This window comes from Pyrus communis, chromosome 11 (genome assembly GCF_041283825.1).
Source record: "Pyrus communis isolate YQ-2024b chromosome 11, ASM4128382v1, whole genome shotgun sequence".
NCBI classification, from domain to species: domain Eukaryota; kingdom Viridiplantae; phylum Streptophyta; class Magnoliopsida; order Rosales; family Rosaceae; genus Pyrus; species Pyrus communis.
The window spans coordinates 1,026,000-1,042,171 of NC_142575.1; the positions used below are offsets into that span (position 1 = coordinate 1,026,000).

The following is a 16,172-nucleotide window of genomic DNA, read 5'->3' on the forward strand; positions in this document are numbered from 1 at the left end:
GCATTAGGCCCTTGCTAAGCACCCAACTAGCACCTATCACTTTTTAAATTGTTAATAAGTCCTTTATTTCTCAAGGAAAAAATTACACTTGATCAGCCCACGAAACGATCTTTAACATCACAAAGAAATCGGAAATACGCATATCGTCATGACATGCTGAAAACTAGAGGGCCACAAACTCTCCAAAATCCTACAATGAAACCAAGAGCCACTGAAATAAGAAGCCATGGAATTTCGTTCCCATTGTCATGTTCATCTTCCATGTTCTTAGTTGCATTATCACTTGTATTCGTTTGTTGGCATTTGTTTGGAAGCGGGGAACCGCAAAGTCCCGGGTTGCCCTCGTAGGCAGTGGCATCAAAGCCTTGGAGCTGTGTGCCTAACGGTACTTGACCTTGGAGGTTATTGTATGCAACACTAAGTGAAGCCAAGAAATGAAGGCTTGATAGTGAAGCTGGGATTCCGCCCGACAGATGGTTTCTTGAGAGGTGTAATCTCTCCATGTTTGTGAGCTTAGATACCTGGTCCGGGATGCTGCCAACGATGTTGTTGAAACTGAGATCCAGCTCGTGAAGGTTTTGCAACCGGCCTATCTCAATGGGAATGTTGCCACTTAGACTATTATTTCGGAAGCAAATAGATGGCGGCAAGTTGGACAGATAGTTGTACTGGTGAGCTGAGACAGTTTCATTCGTGCGCTGCGTGTAGATAGGTAGTTCGACATCAACACTATCCGTTTGAGCGGAAGGCTTCTCAGATACAAGAGCTTGAAGTGAGAAAAGCTCCTTTGAAAGTCCCCCCCGAAAGCGAGTTGTTGTCCAAGCATATGAAGAAAAGACTAGGAAGACTTCCCAACCATGGAGGTATTGAGCCTGTGAGTCTGTTAGAAGACAAATCAAGGACTTTGAGTTTCTTGAGCTTTGACATCCACATCGGAATATGACCTCTAAGTTGGCAGTTCCATAAGCTAAAACGGCGGAGATTTTGAAACCCAGAACCAATCATTGCATCACCATCCGGCAGTTCTTCACCTAGAAAACTATATGAAAGTACGACCGCCCTGAGACTTTCCAAACGCATCAATATATGAATAGCGCCGGTGACATTGGTGAGTCTGTTTTTACGAAGCGAGAGGAAGGATAGGTATTTCAACGAAACAATCTCGGGTTGTATTTGTCCCTCTAGATCATTACCGCCCAGGCGAACTGCTTTCAGATACTTGCATGAGTAAAGGCTTTTTGGCATGGCGCCAGAGAAGTGATTACTCACGAGATCAAGTTTGATAAGTTGATCAAGTTCGGAAAAATTTAGCTCCCGAGATATTTCCATCGAAACGGTTGAATCCAAGATTGAGTTCGATAAGGTTAGTGCAATTCATCAAAGATGGGGGCAGAGTGTTGAATAAGAAGAGTGTCCAAGATAACTCTAATGATCCCAAGAAGAAGAAAATAGAGCACACTCTTAAAGAAAGCTCACAAAACAAACTAATTAGCAAAGCTTTTCTTATTTAGCTCTAGGCTTTGTTTTTCCTTGGATGATTTACAATGCTTGAGGACTTGGGTATTTATAGCAAACCAAATGATTAAACTAAGATTATTTATTACCACACAAAACACATTAATTGCACCTAATTTTTTTTATTCAACCATACCTAACATTGCCTAACTTTCCATACCTAATTTTGACATTGATTTTCAATACTCCCCCTCAATGTCAGCTCTCATTCTTTGCACTGTGCTGAGCAGACAGTGAAAATTCTCGAGCTTGCCTATACTTAAACTTTTTGTGAACAAGTCCGCAACTTGATCATTCGTCTTGACTTGTCTCATCTCAATCTCTTCTTGTAGAACCTTTTCTCTGATAAAGTGGTAGTGCACTTCCACATGTTTAGTTCTTGCATGAAAGACTGGATTTTCCGCCAAGCGAATGGCCGATTGGTTATCACAGTACAATGGTACTGGATAATCTACTGGTTGATGTAGATCACTCATCAACTGTACCAGCCATGCATTCTCTTGAGCTGCCATTGCTGCTGCTCTATACTCTGCTTCAGTGGTTGACAATGATACCGTCGGCTGTCTCTTGCTACACCAAGAGATGGTTCCAGAACCAAGCTTAAACACATACCCAGTTGTTGATCTCCTGGTGTCATGATCTCCTGCATAGTCAGCATCACAGTAACCAACTAACTTGCAGTCTTCACCTTTCTTGTACAAAAGACCATAGTCAATTGTACTCTTCACATATCTCAGTATTCGTCGAACTGCTTCCAAGTGAGGCTTCTTTGGATTTTGCATGTACCGACTCATCACACCAACTGCATAAGAAATGTCAGGTCGAGTCAAGGTTAAGTAGATCAGACTACCTACCAATTGTCAATACATCGTCTTATCTTCCAAATCTTTTCCTTCATGTGCACTCATTTTGACATTTGGCTCCATCGGCGTAGAGATCAGCTTGCATTCGAGCATTCCGAACCTCTTCAATAAATCTTTGGAATACTTCTGTTGACAGAGAAATATTCCTTCTTGTGTGCGATCAACCTCTAGACCAAGGAAGTGCTTGAGTTGGCCAAGTTCCTTCATCTGGAAACGAACTGATAAATTCTCCTTCGTCCGAAGAATTTCTGCCTCATCATCACCGATTATGATCAAGTCATCCACATACACTAGCACGATAGCTAGCTTTCCTTCATTGGCTTTGACAAACAAGCTGGAATCTGCATGCGCCACTGAGTAACCACTTTGCATTAGAAATTCTGCAATTTTACCGTACCACGCCCTTGGTGCTTGTTTTAGACCGTAGAGTGCTTTCCTAAACTTGCACACGTACTCGGGATGAACTTTACTTTCAAAGCCCATTGGCTGCATCATGTAGATATCCCGATCTAACTCTCCATGCAAGAAAGCATTCTTCACATCCATTTAGTATAGATTCCAATTTTTGTTAGCTGCAAGTGCAAGTAGGACTCGTACGGTTGTAAGCTTTGCTACTGGACTAAACGTTTCATCATAGTCTAGTCCATATTGCTGAGAGAAGCCTTGAGCCACCAACCGAGCCTTGTACCTTTCAACTGAACCATCAGGACGACGCTTTATCTTGTACACCCATTTGCAGGATATGGGTTTCACATCCCTTGGCTTTGGCACCAAATCCCAAGTCTGATTCTGCTTAAGCGCAGTGATTTCTTCTTCCATAGCTCTTATCCATTCAGAACTCTGTGATGCTTCTTCAAACATCTCAGGTTCTTTTGGTGCTCCATCAGTTATGACAGCATAAGCATATTTAAGATTTGGCTTTCGTACTCTTGTTGACCTTCTTAGTTGTGATTGTGGAGTTGATACTTCTACTCTACTAGGTTTAACTTTTTGTGGTTGCTGGTACACACCTGTTTGCCAAGGACTCTTAGGTACTTCTTGCTCGACATCGTCTCCAGCAAGCATATCTTCAGGCTCATCTAGACTTGATTGGATTTGGGCAGCTTGGTCTCCCAGTTTCCCTTGCAACGTATCTTCAAATTCTTTTGGGTCAGGTGACGCCTCATTTTCTGAGCACCAACAAGATGATGCTTCTGCGTCCCAATCTTCCTCCACAGCTAGAGACGCAATGACATCCCAATCATCTTCAATTTTCTTCTCTGAGTTGGCGACGTTACTTTTTGCAGGCCTTTTGAACCAGCAATCCTTCGCCATGTGGTCATTCTTTCCACAATTGTAACACTTGCCCTCAAATCTTTTATTATTCTGGGACTGACCACGGTTGCCGTGATACTTCGGAGCTCCCCTTGGCCGAGAACTCCCTCCTCCTTGATGACCTTTTTCCTTGTCACCATTTCTTTTAGATCCACCACCAGCACGCTGCTTAAAGCTGCCTTTACTTGTGGTGTAGAGCGCTTCCTCCTCACCTTTTAACGAAACCCCTCCCATTTGCTTTGCCAAAGCTTCTTGATCGGTAAGCAAATTCTCGAACTCAACAAGTGATGGTTGGGTCGGCCATCCTTGTACAGCGGCAATGAACCCTCGATATTCGGGTCTCAAACCATGGATAATTATTCTCTTCATCCTGGTTTCCCCAATAGGAGCTGTTGGATCTAATTCTGAAATTTCGCGGCATATCGACTTCACCTTGTGAAAGTACTGGGCAATCGTCATGTCGCGTTGTACCATCGATAGCAGCTCATTCTCGAGAAGTTGCAATTTTGTATCGTTCCTCTTCGAAAAGAGTGTAACAAAAGTGTCCCATGCTTCCTTTGGCGTTTTAGCATCCCGAATGTGCTCCAACATTTCTTCTTCTATTGTGGTTTTTAAGGCAAACATTGATTTGCCTGCTTTAATTTTCCACTTCCGCAAGACGCCGTTAGCATCTTCCGCTGCCGGTTGTGTAACTTCACTACCACCGACAACCTCCCACAAGTCTTGACCTTGAAGGTAAGACTCTATACACGTTGCCCACGTGTTATAGTTTTGGTTGTTAAGCTTCTTGATTCCTCCAACAACTTGAGGATCACCCATCGTATCGGTAAGACTTTGACTACACCGAACAAGCTTGAGTGACTACCGTGCAGAGTAATACACTACTCTCGACACAAAGAAGCTCCCTCTTAAGGTTTGTGATAACCCCAGTAATAATCTCAAGAAATCTTTTCTGATGTGGAAGATTAGTCAAAACTGCAACCATAAAGCATACTCGGAATTTCAAGAGACTTTACAACCAATGCTCTACCAAGAACGATCCCTGACCGACTTGGCTCTGATACCAATTGATGAATAAGAAGAGTATCCAAGATAACTCTAATGATCCCAAGAAGAAGAAAATAGAGCACACTCTTAAAGAAAGCTCACAAAACAAACTAATTAGCAAAGTTTTTCTTATTTAGCTCTAGGCTTTGTTTTTCCTTGGATGATTTACAATGCTTAAGGACTTGGATATTTATAGCAAACCAAATGATTAAACTAAGATTATTTATTACCACACAAAACACATTAATTGCACCTAATTTTTTTTATTCAACCATACCTAACATTGCCTAACTTTCCATACCTAATTTTGACATTGATTTTCAACACAGAGGACCTTCAAGATTGTTGAGATGAATGAGCATGAGTTTTAATTTGGACAGCTTCCCGATGTGGAGAGGAAGGGCGCCACTCAAATGATTGAGGTAGATCTCTAGGATTGTGACGCTGGTGAGGTTGACAATGTTGTCACTAATGTGACCGAAAAGCTGATTGGAAGGTGTTGGAAAATCAAATCAAAACAGGTTGTTAATGGTTAAAGCAAGCTGTTAGTTTCTTTCCAGGTTGTTTCCAGCAACTACAAAGATCGTTGCTGCCTCCATGTGTTAGCCGAAAGCTGATTACAAGACAGCAGTGTGCTGCCATGTGATGTATTAGCCGAAAGAGTGTTGATTGCAAGCTGGAAAGATAGCTGCATATGTGTGCTAGACTGTCCAAAGTTCCTGCATGTGTTTTAAAGGGTGTAAAGATGTTAAACACCCCATTCATTGCATGTGTTGTTGCATTGTTTATTAATTTCTGTTTTGTATAAATAGGCCATCTTGCTAAGCCTTAGAGCATATCATCCAAATCCCATTTCCCATTCTCATTTTCAGCTTGTAAGCTATTGAGTTTGTAAACTCTCTTTTCATATATCTAAGTGCAAGTGTTTTACCAAAGCTTGTTGCTTCCCTCATTTCTCTATTTCTTTGTCCAATTTTATTGAGAGTGAAAGTGAGAGGTGTGATAGAGTTTGTAAACTTATCACCCACATATTTTGGTATTGAGTTAGTAAACTCTATTGAATACCAACAATTGGTATCAGAGCCAGAATACCATTCTGGCAGGTGCAGCAGTTATGGCGTCCAACTTAGTGCAACTCCAAGTTCCCACATTGAAGAAAGAAAATTATGAAAGATGGTGCATCCAATTCAAAGCATTGTTTGGATTACAGGAGCTATGGGAAGTCGTCAGTAGTGGGTATGTTGTACCCACTGCCGAGCAAGAAGCCGTATATACTGCGGATCAAAGGAACACTCTCAAGGACTTACGAAAGAAGGACCAAAAGGCGCTGTATCTTCTATACCAGGGTTTGGAAGATTCAACGTTCGAGAAGGTTGCAGAAGCAACAACGAGCAAGCAAGTATGGGATACACTCAGTACAATCTACAAAGGAGTAGATCGAGTCAAGAAAGTGAGGTTACAGTCACTTCGAGCAGATTTTGAAACTGCTCACATGAATGAAGGGGAGAGCATCTCCGACTATCACTCAAGGCTCATTGTGATAGTAAATCAGATGAGGAGAAATGGCGAGAGACTCGATGAAGTACGAGTTGTGGAGAAGATACTCCGGTCACTCACATCTAAGTTTGAGCATGTGGTGACTGCCATTGAGGAATCCAAGGATTTGGAGGTGATGAGCGCAGAGGAGCTACTAGGATCCCTCCTAGTTCACGAGCAACGCATTCAGAAGAATGCAAACCCCACAACGCTAGAGCAAGCTTTGGAGTCAAAGTTGAATATTGACAAACCAAATGGAGGTCGTGGGCAGTGGAACTCACGTCGTGGGAGTTCATCTAACCGTAGCCGAGGACGAGCTCGAGGAAGAGGTCGAGGCTATGCACAAAATCGAGGTCAGTCTCAAGAGTGGAGATCTACTCGAGGAAAGGCGCATATCCAATGTCACAATTGCAAGCAATATGGACATTATGCCAATGAATGTTCACATAAAAATGGTGAGCATGTCAACATGGCAGAATCAAGTGGAAATACTGATGAAGAACTTACAGTCTTGCTAGCACACCATGATTCCAGTAGCCAACAAGATGTTTGGTATTTGGACTCTGGTGCAAGCAATCACATGTGTGGAAAGAAGGAGTTTTTTGCTGAACTAAAAGATGGGGCCTATGGATCTGTAAGTCTTGGTGACTCCTCAAAGTTGCCAGTTGAAGGCAAAGGGAAGATCAAGATCATCCAGAAGGATGGTAAAGAAGAATACATCTCCGATACCTACTACATACCAGGTATGAAGAACAACATTCTAAGCATTGGTCAACTGCTCCAGAAAGGGTACATTATACATATGGAGAACATGCTTCTCACTCTCAGGAATGCAAGGAGAAAGCTTATTGCACGTGTTCGAATGTCAAAGAACCGGATGTTTCCGTTGAATTTGAACACAAAGATTGGAAGCTGCAACATCGGTGTAATGGAAGATGAGTCATAGAAATGGCATCTTCGATTTGGCCATCTTCATTTCAATGGCCTAAAGTTGCTGTCAAGTGGAGGAATGGTTCGTGGTCTACCCCAAATTGAAGCCACACGCCAAGTATGTGAAGGTTGTGTGCTTGGCAAGCAAGCACGACTATCGTTCCCTGTTGGTGATACATGGAGAGCAAAGGCACCACTGCAGTTGGTGCACACAGATATATGTGGTCCATTGGATCCCATGTCTTATGGAGGTAATAGGTATTTTATTACCTTCATTGATGATTTCAGTAGAAAGACTTGGGTTTATTTTCTCAAGGAGAAGTCAGCTGCCCTAAGAATCTTCAAGGAGTTCAAGGCACTCACAGAGGCTGAAAGCAACCACAAGCTTGTGGCTGTGAGATCAGATAGAGGTGGAGAGTACACCTCCAATGCTTTCCAAGCATACTGCAAGGAGCAAGGAATTAGGCATCAACTTACTGCTGCCTATACCCCACAGCAAAATGGGATAGCCGAAAGAAAGAATCGAACCATCCTTGACATGACAAGGTCCATGCTTAAGGAGAAGAATTTGCCAAAAGAATTGTGGGCAGAAGCTGTAGCTTGTTCGATTTATTTGTTGAATCGATGTCCAACAAAGAGTGTCAAGAGGATGACAGCACAAGAGGCTTGGAGTGGATACAAGCTGAATGTTACACACCTAAGAATTTTTGGGTGTGTTGCATATGCTCAAGTCCCAGAAGCCAAGAGGAGGAAACTTGATGATAGAGGTGAGAAGTGTGTGTTTGTGGGCTATAGTGAAGAGTCCAAGGCGTACAAGCTCTACAACCCACTAACTGGCAAACTAGTGGTTAGTAGAGATGTCATCTTCAGTGAGGAAGAGGCATGGATGTGGAACAACAAAGAAGTCAGTAAAGAGAAGATCGTCTCCACTGATTTTGAAGAACCAGAAGTTGTACCACCTGTTGAGCAACAACCTGCTCAAACAATCATAACAACTCCAGTGCACAAAATTGCAAGGAGTGGTCCTACATCTAGTGAGGAAAGCAGCTCCTCAACTCCAGTGAGGTTAAGGAGTCTCACAGAGATTTATGGACAAGAAGAAGAAGAAACCAATTTTTTCTGCTTCTATGCAGACCACGAGCCTCTCTCATTCAATGAAGCTGTGGAAGAAAATTGTTGGAAAAAAGCCATGGAAGAAGAGATCCATGCCATCGAGAAGAATGACACTTGGGAGTTGACAAAGCTCCCACCAAATCAGAAGGCTATTGGTGTCAAGTGGGTTTACAAGATCAAACGCACTGCAGATGGGAGTGTGGATCGATACAAATCAAGGCTTGTAGCAAAGGGCTACAAACAGAAGTATGAAGTGGACTATGATGAAGTCTATGCTCCAGTTGCAAGACTTGACACGGTAAGATTACTAATCTCTCTTGTCGCTCAGCATAAATGGAAAATTTATCAATTAGATGTCAAGTCAGCCTTCCTTAATGGAGTTCTTGAGGAAGAAGTGTACGTGGAACAACCAGAAGGCTTCCAAGTACATGGAAAAGAAGATAAGGTGTATCGTTTGAAGAAGGCTTTGTATGGCCTCAAGCAAGCACCACGAGCTTCGAACTCAAGGATTGACAACTACCTTCACCAAAATGGATTTCAGAAATGTCCATACGAGCATTCAGTTTACATGAAGAATGGTGCAAAAGGGGAGTTCTTAATTATTTGTCTCTATGTAGATGACTTGTTGTTTACAGGAAACAATGAAGCAATGTTCTGTGAGTTCAAGCAATCCATGTTCAGTGAATTCGAGATGACTGACAATGGATTAATGTCATACTTTCTTGGCATAGAAGTGAAGCAAGGAAGTGATGGTATCTACATTTCTCAACAAAAGTACATGAGAGATATATTGGAGAAATTCAATATGGACAAGTGCAATATTGTCAACACTCCAGTTGCAACTGGATTGAAGCTGTCCAAGGAAGGAGAAGGTGAGTTTGTAAACTCAACCGTGTACAAAAGCTTGGTTGGAAGCCTAAGGTACCTTACAATCACAAGACCTGATATAGTTTATGGTGTTGGACTCGTGAGTCGATACATGGAAACACCAAGGGAGTCTCATTGGCTGGCTGCCAAGAGAATTTTGAGGTACATAAGAGGTACTCTAAACTATGGTCTATTTTATAATTTTGGTGAAGATGCAAAATTATTTGGTTATTCAGATAGTGATTGGGGAGGTGACCAAGATGAAAGGAAAAGCACAACTGGCTATGTGTTTTTTCTAGGATCAACAGCTTTCTCATGGACTTCAAAGAAGCAATCAATTGTTTCTTTGTCATCGTGTAAAGCCGAGTATGTTGCTGTAGCCTCAACCGTGTGTGAGGCAATTTGGTTAAGAAATCTGTTGAAGTCAGTGTGTCATCCACAAATGGAATCGACTGTGATTCATGTGGATAACATCTCAGCTATCAAGCTTGCTAGGAATCCAGTCCAACATGGAAGGAGCAAGCACATCGATACCAGGTTCCATTTTCTGAGGGACCATGTGAAGCAAAAGACAATCGAACTTGTCTATTGTCACACCAAGGAACAAGTGGCTGACATATTCACAAAGCCACTGCCAGTTGAGCCATTCAAGTTGCTACGTGAAATGCTAGGCATAAAGGCGTTTTAATTTGAGGAGGTGTGTTGGAAAATCAAATCAAAACAGGTTGTTAATGGTTAAAGCAAGCTGTTAGTTTCTTTCCAGGTTGTTTCCAGCAACTACAAAGATCATTGCTCCCTCCATGTGTTAGCCGAAAGCTGATTACAAGACAGCAGTGTGCTGCCATGTGATGTATTAGCCGAAAGAGTGTTGATTGCAAGCTGGAAAGATAGCTACCTATGTGTGCTAGACTGTCCAAAGTTCCTGCATGTGTTTTAAAGGGTGTAAAGATGTTAAACACCCCATTCATTGCATGTGTTGTTGCATTGTTTATTAATTTCTGTTTTGTATAAATAGGCCATCTTGCTAAGCCTTAGAGCATATCATCCAAATCCCATTTCCCATTCTCATTTTCAGCTTGTAAGCTATTGAGTTTGTAAACTCTCTTTTCATATATCTAAGTGCAAGTGTTTTACCAAAGCTTGTTGCTTCCCTCATTTCTCTATTTCTTTGTCCAATTTTATTGAGAGTGAAAGTGAGAGGTGTGATAGAGTTTGTAAACTTATCACCCACATATTTTGGTATTGAGTTAGTAAACTCTATTGAATACCAACAGAAGGTAACGAAATTTCATGAAGAGCCTGAGCTTTGTAGAGATCACTAGGAAGAGTTCCAGAAAGAGTATTGAAGCCTGCACGAAAGGTTTCCAATTTCGAACAGTTTCCTAATCCGAGAGGAATTGAACCATTGAAATTGTTGTTGGAGAAATCCATGACTCTAATCGAAGAGGAACGAAGACAGATAGAGGAAGGTATTTCGCCTGTAAAATGATTTTTGTTGACATTCAAACTGCTCAAATTCCAGGAATGTTGGAGGAATGAAGAAGGAATTGTAGCATTGAATTGATTGTTCGACAAATCCAGTATTTGAATGTAAGTAGATGATAGAAACAAAGGTATTTCTCCGGAGAGAAGGTTATAGCTCAAATCAAGGATTTCAAGGCGACTTGAGGACAAGAAGAGTTCAGCTTCCAGAGGACCGGAAAGCAGATTGTGGGAGAGATTGAGGTGCGAAAGATGTGTGAGGCTTCCAAGAGAGCGAGAAACGCTTCCTTGGAGCTGTTTAGAGGGCAACGAAACATGTGTTACCCTACCATCGGCATCACAAGTGATGCCTTCCCAGTGGCAACAATCACTAGAAGACCAATTTAAACAAGAAGAAGATGTATCCAAAGATGACAAAAGAGAGTTGTGATCTGCCTCCTTGCAAGCATGGTTTGTAGAAATGAAAGTAGACAACATAAAAAACAGGGAGAGGACTTCATAAGGCATTACGAGACTAGCTTCCGGCTTGACGTTTTTCGCTATGGCTGTACTGGAATTATATTGCTCACGTCGTTTGGGGTGTATATATACCCTCCTTTGTTTGGAGCAAGGGAGGTATAAATTAACAAAGGGAAGAAGGTAATTAGGTGATGGTTTGAATTCTTGTGCGCAATGTTTGAATTTTGAAGTCTTTTCTTTCCACTTACAGATAAAAGAAACAAACTGCACAACATGGGACGTCGCTAATAGAGGGTCTAATCATGGGTTGGCAGCAATGCATTAGAAGATTTATATTGACTTTGGGGTCGTACTTTTTGGAAGAGCTAAAACCACTTTCGTTTTGAAAAATGATTGTTTGGTAAAAATTTTAGGGCAATTAGTAGAAATGATCCGTTTTTGATATTTGATGGGAGAAATGACTAATTTATTTAGTAACGATAATATTTCGATCATATATTGATGACTAAAAATAAGAGTTATGAACTAATAGATGAATAATTATACAATTAAGAATAAAAAGTAGAAGTGAGATGATCGTTAATTAATTAATTGGTGAGTCCTCCATGATTTAACAACATACAAGTACTATTACATGAAAGGGACTTAGAGCATTTCTAGTGGAGTTTATAAATAGGGACAACCACTATGTAAATTGGGTATAAAATAAACGTATGACAAAATGAATCTCCAATGAAGCGGAAAGCGAGAGAAGGTCGTGAGAGCGCTACGTCTGCTTGGATCGCAAGCATCATTCGTATCAAGGTTCTAAAAAACGGTAGACGTTATTCCGGCGGCGAGCTAGTGCCTAGCGCCTAAGCGGCTAGGCGGGATCTAGGCGGGCGCTTAGGCTGATTTAGGTAAATTTATTGTGTATCTTGTAAATAAGTGCATATCTTCCAATGTGCTCGCTCTCTCTTTCTCTCTTCTACCCGCCAAACAGCCCAGTCTGCATAGACCTTGCCAATTTAAGAAGCCATTTTGAGTTAATCGCAGCGGAGCACAGCTGCCTAGGCGGCCGCCTCAACCGTTTTTTAGAACACTGATTCGTATACCTATATATGTATACATCTTTGAACAACAAAAAATACATATACATCAAATGTGCATCAACTTGTGCAGTATATACATCTTCTGGAAGCCATGACAACTGCATATGAACATTGTTAAGTTGCAACTTGCAAGCTTTTATATTGATCAATATGTATATATGTATGTATGTATGTGTACATACATACATACATACATATATATACATACATACATACATACATACATATATATATATATATAGGAAGCCTTTAAGGAAAGGGATCCCTATTTTTCAAAAAAAATGGGGACATCCTCTTGATCGTTAGATTTGGCTTGAATGAAATCCTGTGGTTGAGATTATGTGGTCTGTGATTTAATCTCAACCACAGAATTTCATTAAAATCAAATTTAATGGTCAAGAGGGTGTCCCCATTTTTTTTTGAAAAATGGGGATCCATTTCCTTAAAAGGCCTATATATATATGGGAAGTGTTATTAGCACTGCTAATTTTTTTATTTTTATTTTTATTTTTTATAACTTTAAAAGGGGGAACAACTGGTGGCAAGCTACGGTTATCCACCCATTTCGGGGCTTGGGAAGACTCACAGGCATTTCAGCCTCCCTCTTGCCACAAGTTTGACTTCCACACCAGCAGCGGACTTCGAATTTGAGACATCCAGTTTTTAGTTTTAAGGAACCCTCGTAATCCGCCATTTACCACGGGGTTACCAGCTCGTGGTTTAGCACTACTAAAATCTCATTTTACACTCCTCACAAGTGTATTTTTTTTTTCTAATTATAGAAAATTTGAAACGCAAAATAAGATTTTTAAAATGTCAATAACAATTCCCTATTCTTTTATGGATTTTGAAGTGGTTTGGTATGACTTTAAGAGTAAAAAAGTAAACAACAAACAAGACTTAAAAGAGTCACATTGACTTCAAAGTGGCCAAATGCGTTTAGATTACAATTCTTCTTTTTTTTTTTTTTCCTTCCAATTCCTTTTTGATACAAGCAATAATGAATAAAAGGGATTTTGAAGTGGTTTGGTATGACTTTAAGAGTAAAAAAGTAAACAACAAACAAGACTTCAAAGAGTCACATTGACTTCAAAGTGGCCAAATGCGTTTAGATTACAATTCTTCTTTTTTTTTATTTTTTTTATTTTTTTATTTATTCCTTCCTTTTTGATACAAGCAATAATGAAGAAAAGGATAATCAAATCTCGGACTCAAATTCAACAGTAAATATTTTTAATCACTTGAGTTACAAGTAATACGTGTATGGATATTTTAGGTAGAAAAGTTTGATTCCTGTTGAAGCCTTCACTCCGGAGTCCAAATACCACCTCCATCTAGGTAGTCCAATTCTGAATAATTTAGAAATTTAATTACTAATTTTAGGAAAATCTGGACCCATCTATTTTTTGATTCCTCACAAGCTTGGTAAACGCTGGAATGCTTTGAGAGAAAGTGCCATTCCGTTTCTTCCCAATCCAGTCCGGTTTCGTAACCACGCCACAGGTGAAATGGGACGTCACTAATGGAGGGTCTAATCATGGGTTGGCAACGTATTAGAAGGTTTACATTGACTGCTTTTGGAAGAGTTTAATGCACTTCAAAAATGTTGTTTATTAAAAGTGCTTTGAATAGAAGAAAGTAGAAACACTATTAATCACTTTGGACAATTTTTCAGATGCAATCAAGTTAAGGATTTTCGATTAAATAGGAGAGTTATGAACGAATAGATGAATAATTATATAGTTAAGAATAAGTAGAAGTGAGATGATCATTAATTTATTGATTTATTAGAGAATTCTTCATGATTTAACAACGTGCAAAATTACGTGCTTGATTTTTTCTCTCTAAATATCTCTTGTATAAAAATAAATTATACAATTATACACAATAATTGTTTAATATAAAATAACATAAATCTACCATACGTGATCTATTGCACTATTATATTTGATTACCGTTAAACGACTGTGATGCATGCGATTTAATTAATTTATTATAAAAATTTCAAAATTTAAAACCATTAATGAAAAGGTGATTTGGTGGGAGCAAAATTACTTTATTTTATTTTATTTTGTTTCTAGTTTGCTTTAATAAAAATGTTATGAGTAATGTTATGAGTACATCTTCTAATTAAAGAAACCCTACAATATTTGTGCAGCAATCAGAAAGGTACAAAAGTTTGATTCGGCAACACATGGACCTGCATGTGATTCAATCCAAGCTTAACAAAGGCGTCTACACAGAGGATTGCATCCCCATGTTCTTCCGCGACCTCCTTGTGACATCTCACATCGTCCAGGGGAGTGATCTTTATATGTATATTCTCATCCCTACCTAGCACGAGGCCTTTTGGGAGCTCACTGGCTTCGGGTTCCATGGGAACTCCGAAGTTAAGCGAGTAGCGCACGAGAGCAATCCCATGATGGGTGACCCACTGGGAAGTTGCTCGTGAGTTCCCAAAAACAATGCAATCCCATGATGGGTGACCCACTGGGAAGTTGCTCGTGAGTTCCCAAAAACAAAACCGTGAGGGAATGGTAAGCCCAAAGCGGACAATATCGTGCTACGGTGGTGGAGCGGGCCCGGGAAGTGATCCGTCCTGGGCCGGGATGTGACACTCCTCCTCCTATTCAACAACGCCGTCGTCTTCTTCCGCAAGAACTCTCCGGAGCACGCAGCTCAAGAGCTCCACTCAATTGTGCTAAATGAAATGAACGACCAGCTCCCGAACCCACAACCTGCGACCGGAACAGTAACATCCAACGTGCCCAAGATCGAAACCAAAGCTCCCAAGATCGAGCCCGATGTCCCCGAGAAACCCACCAAGTCTTCCATTGTTGTTTGTGGAAAGCGTGGTTCTGTCAATGCACTATCAGAAGGCGGTGTGAAGAGCAGGAAGGGAGATAAGGTCGAAGAGAAAGCGAAGAAGACGGATGGTGCTGCATTGGTGAAGTTGAAGACAAGGGGATTAGGAGGAGGAGGACACAAAAAAGAGGCGGGTGGAGAGGGACAACCACGAGGGGTAGGAATGCAGCGAAGCCAACGAAGCCGCACGAGTATGGCGTCAATGAACTCAGTTCGCATGACGGTTTAGAGGCGTTGCAAGCGGAGAAGGAGAAGAAAGAAAACAGGAGGAAGAAGCAAGGCGCAGCGAGGTTCTTGAAGCGAATGAAGCAGAACTCGTCGAGCACTGAAGTGAAGAAGGAGACATCGGATGGTTCTGAGGATGATACTGAGGAGAGCAAGGACGAAAAGGAAAAGAAGAAGAAGCCGACGACGAGGGGTAGGAAGAAGCCGGAGGTTGAGAGGAATGAGAGGGTGACGCGGAGTTCAACGGGAAGCGGGGGAGGGAGGGGAGGGGGAAGAAGGTGTCAGGAGAGCAATGGGAGTGGAAGGAGAGGGTCGGGAGGCCACTGAAGAGGCACTACTACAATATATGCTATCACCGGCGGAGGACAAACCGACGAGAAATCAAATTTCTGTCGAAAATTTGGCACAAATCCGACATTAAACAATGTAATGTCGCTTTTCAATAGCGACACTATTGCTAGCGTCGCGAAAGGGCTTCAGTGTCGCTTTTTGAGCTTAATCCGCCACTACACAGTGTCGCTTTAAAGCGACACTAACATTAACGTCGGTTTAAAGCGACGCATACTTACACGTGCATCAGCTATTTAATTATAAAGTATGCAGTCTACTGTCGCTTTAAAGCGACATTATATTAAAATTAAATAAATAAAATATTCCTTAAACCGACGTTAGATAACAATTAAATAAATAAAATATAAAATCTAGTAACGGTCTTAACCGACACTATATTTGTTAATAATAATAAAAATAGATGGACAACTGCATGCAATTTCAATTAATTCCAACTTAAGTAAATTATATAATCAAAATTATAAATTTTAAGATCTAAATAAACATTAATGAAAATAAATAACAAAAACAATAG

At 40.8% G+C, this 16,172-nt stretch overlaps 1 pseudogene; it reads right to left on the reverse strand.

Annotated features, from left to right (window-relative positions):
* Positions 1–92: 92 nt before the first annotated feature.
* On the reverse strand, positions 93–11,174 carry LOC137743252 (receptor-like protein 3; annotated as a pseudogene).
* Between the last annotated feature and the right edge of the window lie 4,998 nt (positions 11,175–16,172).